Below are 6,180 nucleotides of genomic sequence, written 5' to 3' on the forward strand. Positions count from 1 at the left end.
GAATACACTGAGAAGGGAAATAGCTGAGCATGACAAGAGGCCTTGCTTTTCTGATGGCAGAACATGCTGAGCTGTACTGTGTGTGGAAAGGCCTGTCTGCTGACTATTGTCCCCTTTTTTTTTTTTTTTGCTGCTTTGTCTACCAGTATTTTGTGGATTTGGTTCTACACTTGGTTGGCCTATGTAGCCTGATTATATAATGTGATAGCATGGAGAGTTTAAGGAGAAGTATTTACTTCCCAATGGGCTAATTTTTGTATCTGGTTCTTCAACTGGCTGCTCCCTATTACTACCTGTAGTAAAGATATAAATACATCGTTTGATTTGCCAGAAATTAATGTTATTGAATGCCAGCTCTTCTCATGTCTAGGAAGAGCAAAGTTCTGCAGCTGCTATCAGAATTTCCTCTTCCAGAATCAGGAGGAAATGTAGGGACCCCACTGATTGCCTTTGAATTCAGCAGTTCGTTCTGTTTCCTTTCAGAGCGCATAACATCCTGAGCGTGTTAATCAAGAGACATGGCTTTTTAGTCTGGTGTGAACTATGTTGTGCATTGAGCCTTTGTCCCTTTGTAATTAGGACTTTGTCCATTTCTGCAGGACTGCAGAAAATCCTTTGGGCTAATCAACACTGCAATTTGCAGAACGTGGCAAATGGAAAATGATCCAACTGCTTCAGGTGTACATTTCCTTAGAATTGTGAATAGTTTTGGACTGAGAGTTTGTTAGCAGAATGGAGCTCTTGAAGCTGTCCAAGATTGTTTCTGCAAAACTTAGTTCTATCTGTCTGATGCACACAGGAGCTGAGGGCTGCATTGCTTGAACTGGTGGAACTTGTTTAAGTGAACTGGGATGAGCAAGTTTCAGAACTGAGTCAGAATGCAGTAAAAAATGGATAATCTCACAAGTATTAAGATACTGGCTTGCTATTTCTGCACTGAATTTGTTTTAATTGCATGTGGCTGTGATCTGAGAGGTGCTTGAAATGCAGACACCTAGGCATTGTTGTGTAATTGACTTTCGCACGTTACAGATCCTGAAATATCCTGGAATCTAAAACTCAGAATTGGTTTAAGTCTACTGCTTGACTCTAATCAGGATCATAGCATCTGTGTTCAGTGTTCTTTTCCCCGTAATGCTCCACATCACTTCATTTGGGAAGTACTTAAGGAAATTGACTATGTGCCATAACTGCTGTTAGAACAAAGTATTTCTGGTGTGATCTTAGGCATTTTGTAGCTCTTGTGAGCAGTTTCCCTTCCAGCATTGCCCTCAGCCAAGTACGTGTTAATTTTTACCATTAAATTTATTCAAGCTATTCTTAAAGCAGAGTTTGTAATCTCTGTTCCTGTGCTTTGAAAGAAAAGAGATGTCAATATCATCCAAATAATTTAATAGTTCCTTTTGAGCTAGTTGTTCAAGGTTCATTCTCAATCCTCTCTTATTTTAGTTAAGAAAATAACTTTTATTGCAGAGAGGAAAATACACTGTTCCAAAACGGCTTTCACCTAGCAGCACGCTGCTACTTAACCAACTGCTACAGGTAAAAGGGCTGCTTCTATTCAGATTGATGTACAAAATGCTGTTGCATAAGCTCAAAACATTGATGGAGTGCTTAGAAAATATGCGGTGTTTAAACAAGTTAAACTGCTCCACGCCTGATGTCCTTGAAGAAAAGGTTAGCATTGCCTTGTGCTGAAAATTCTCAAATAATAACGTAGTACTAGTTAATGGTTATAGAAATAATTACAGTTTTAATAATTAAACAGTCTTCAAGCAGCTTGCATTTGGATGTTCTTAATTGTGCTGTATAATTAAAAGCGATTTGTAAACAAAAGATGTTTCATAAAGGAAGCTGAATGTACTAAGTATGCCTTTGGGCTGTATCTACGCAGTCTCAAATACAAAATCCTGGTGGAACATTTAGAGAACCTATGGTTACAGTAACTGTTCTTCACAGCTCAGGTGTTTGACCTTCCTTTTGGTGAAGTGAATAAATACCGCTGGTCTCTGTCTGTGCTTCTAGGCACCTTGAAGTTCTTAGGAAAAGAATAACTGTCTCCAGTTCTTCTTGATGATATAAGTAACAGCTTGAATGTTGCTGCCCACTAGGTAGACCTGAAGAAGCAGATTACAGTTAAACACCTGTTAAATCACCCTTGGCTCATGCGAGATTATTCTGATGCTGTTCAGCGGCAAAGTAAATACCCAGTAAGTACGCACACTCGAAGAAGCCTAAGTATTTTCTGGAATCTTTTCTGGACCACTGGCATCCTCACAGAATAGGAGTGATAATACATTTCTTCAGAGGCTGCTGACAAGTGGTGACTCTCGGGGGTCCATTTTGGCGCCCTCAATACTTTTGTCAGTGACAGAGAGAATGGAACTAGAGAGCACCTTCAGAAAGTTTGCAGGCAGCCCCATGCTGAGAGGTGCGGTGGATAAAACAGGAGGTAGGGATGTCTCATCCCTGATGGTAATCAAGGCTGGGTTGAATGAGGTCCCGGACAGTTTGATCTGGTGAGTTGCAACTTTGCAACTTGGAGCTTGATGGTCTTTAAGGTCCCTTCCATCTCAAGCCATTCTATGAGTCTCTGGAACTGTGCTTGTCCTCCTTATCTCTCAATTGTCTGACCTGTGTGAGAGGTTGGGGTAGCGGGGTTGGGGTGGGGCTGGGAACTGGGTGTGTGAGGGAGATTCTTGCTGCAGATACTGAGAAGTTGCTGTGTATTTGCAGCCAATGGCTGCTGCTGGCCACTGGGTGCCACTGTTTCCCTGAAGAACAGCTGTGCTGATGGTACCACCGTGTGCTGTGCAGGCCATGCAACTGAATAATTAAGGAGGGATAGATGTGTAACTTCTGCTCTCGTGAAAATTTCATCTGCTGACAGGCTTTTGTACTTGAATTCAAAACCTGTTGCCACAGAGGGACCAGTTGCTGAAGTTTGGTGACTCTTTCTCAGGGGTCTGTGCTGGGTCCGGTCTTGTTCAACATCTTCATCAGCGACCTTGATGAGGGGATGGTGGCCACCCTCAGCAAGTTTGCTGATGACACGAAGTTGGGAGGATTGGCTGACATGCCTGAAGGCCGTGCTGCCATTCAGCGAGACCTGGACAGGCTGGAGAGCTGGGCAGAAAGAAAACGGATGAGGTTTAACAAAAGCAAGTGTAGAGTCTGGCATCTGGGGAGGAATAATTGCATGCACCGGTACAGGTTGGGGGATGAGCTGCTGGAGGGGAGCTCTGCAGAGAGGGACCTGGGTGTTCTGGTGGACGGCAGGTCGGCCATGAGCCAGCAGTGTGCCCTTGCGGCCAAGAGGGCCAATGGCATCCTGGGGCGCATTAAAAAGAGCGTGTCCAGCAGGTCGAGGGAGGTGATCCTCCCCCTCTGCTCTGCCCTGGTAAGGCCTCATCTGGAGTACTGCACCTAGTTCTGGGCTCCCCAGTACAAAAAAGACAGGGATCTCTTGGAAAGAGTCCAGCAGAGGGCCACAAAGATGGTGAAGGGCCTGTCCTATGAAGAAAGGCTGAGTGAACTGGGTCTGTTCAGCCTCGAGAAAAGAAGACTGAGAGGAGACCTGATCCAGGTCTATCAGTATCTGAGGTGTGGGGGGCAGAATGGCGAGGCCGGACTCTTTTCAGTGGTGAATGGAGACAGGACAAGGGGAAACGGCCAGAAACTGCAGCATAGGAAGTTCCACACAAAATGTGCGAAGGAACTTCTTTACAGTGAGGTGACGGAGCACTGGAACAGGCTGCCCAGGGAGGTGGTGGAGTCTCTTTCTCTGGAGATGTTCAAGACCTGCCTGGATGCCGACCTGTGCGACCTGCTGTAGGGAACCTGCTTTGGCAGGGGGTTGGACTCGATGAGCTCTGGAGGTCCCTTCCAACCCCTACAATTCTGTGATTCTGTTTACTCCTTGCAGTATTTAGCCCTGATACTAACTATTTAAAATAGAAAATCTGAAATGGTGGCTTACTATTGACTCGATTGCTGCATATCAGAAGACTATCGTGGTGATATTGGCTCTGTGAGATGACTTGGAAGCTGTTCCTTCAGTATAGGTCTTGTTCTTGCAGCTGGGGCACCTTGATGAAGACTGTGTAACAGAACTTCCTGTGTTTCACAACCAGAGCAGAGTATATCGGCATTAATATCAGAGGTAATAAATGTATGTAACTCATTGTATTTAAGCTCATTACTACAGTAAATAACCTTTCTGTGTTAACAGACTCTAATGCTTGCTTATTCTCAAACATGAAGTATTTTATACCTTTCAGAGCTAAGGTACCCCTGCTGAACTCCGTATAGTCTATCTGTAGCTAATAACTACATTTCTGAAGTTCACATTTATTCTATTTTTCTCCTTTAATTTTGTTTTCTAAGCCTTTCTGTTATTTTCTACCATGTTAAAATCCTTATGAAATGAATCCATTCCAGTAACTTTTGAAAATAAATGAGAAAGCTAAACTGAGTGCTTCTAGAGATATTGTATAAATGTCACTAATGACATTCCAAGCTGCAGAAGAGATTTAAAACACGATGTGTACTCTGGCTTTAACCTGAATCTGAAAACTGTTTCTTGAAATTGAATTGTCTTTCTATTAAATAGAAAGTGGTAGAATTTGGAAGGATTGTTAAGATTTCCATATAACTTTAGTAGGAATAGATACAAAATGTAAGTTTTACCCAGGAGAGACGTTTCTACTTTTTTTCAGGTACAGAAAATAATGAGAACAATCTACCTACAAGGGGAAGAAGTTCTTCCATGTTAGTCTGTGATATTTTCACAGTCCTTTATTAAAGGACTTTTAATGCCTTGTAATTGTACTACACTGTGAGTCTATCAAGCAATTCATCCATGGTTCTCATAGTCGTCAAAAAGCTGCTGAAAATCAAGTTGAATGTTGATGCTCCTTGGGGCTGGGCTGAAACATGACCCCCAAAAATGGGAGTCCAGATGAAATACTGTGCAAAATGCATTAATAGGAGCTTTGCCATTCACTTCAGTAGAGCCATTCTGGCACCAGCTTTACTCTTCACTTTCAGCAATTGTACTGCTCTCAAGCAAAAACAAGAGCAGTCTGCTTCTTTATCTTAAACTTGTTGTGTGAACAGCTAAGGTCTGAAACTAGCCTAATGTGATCAGACATGAAGGTTGCACATCAAGGGGAAAATATTCCAGACATGCAGAAACGTTTAGAACGCTAAGCTTTCTTTGTACTGACAACTTCTCTGAAGAGATCTAAATACTCTTGTTTTCAGGTGGAATTATGACCGGATGTCAGCAACCTATCTCTTGATTTAATCCAGGAAGGTTCGTGGCAAGCGCATCCACTTAAGAATTCCATCACAAACGACGTGCCAGTACAACACAGCCAGCAAGCCAGGGGGTAAGTTTTAGAGTTCAGCACAACATTCTGGTAAAAATGCTTCTGTGTGCTAAAGCTCTGCCTGGTAAACAGCCTGGTGGCCTAAACATCTGTAAGAGAGATGTGTGCAGCCAGTCTTGGTCGTCAAATCTTGTTCTATGTTAAGGCCACTCACTTTGTGTATGAAGGCAGAGGATGTAATCTCTCTAGATTTCAGGGAGGCCTTTGATCCTGTCCTTCGTGGCATCCTTCCAGACAAGTCATCCAAATGTGAGATGGACAGGTACAGGCTATGACATCTGACAGTGCAGACAGTGCACTGCAAGTGGTTTAACCATATGTCAGGGCAGGTTACTCGTCTATTAATTACGGAAGTTCTCACAAGGAGCGTGCCTTTAGATGCATTCAGATAATGAGACAATTGCTGTGTTCCTAAAACTAGCACGTGGTTCCACTTCTCATGGAGATGTAGTAGAAAATTTCTTCAACATTCATTATGTTTTTTTGTTTTTTTCTGGGCTGCTATTTTGAGTGAAAGAGAAGGGTATGCTTTTACTTAACTGTGCTCTTATTGCATCTTGCTTCTAAATGAAATGTAACCTGTACTTTCACATATCTACTCAGTGTGGCATTGAAAATACTTAGGCTAGCAATGTTAACACTTGCATTTACGTGCTGGACCAGAAATGTGTCCATGCTATAGCAGCTCCTCTGAGTTACAAAGATGTTTGTCCTCATCCTTAGTGCTGATACTGCACGTGTTAACTCTGCCCTTTAAAGTACTAAGCATTTTTCACAATTGAAGATT

The sequence above is a fragment of the Tetrao urogallus genome (assembly GCF_951394365.1).
Source record: "Tetrao urogallus genome assembly, chromosome: 14".
NCBI lineage: Eukaryota > Metazoa > Chordata > Aves > Galliformes > Phasianidae > Tetrao > Tetrao urogallus.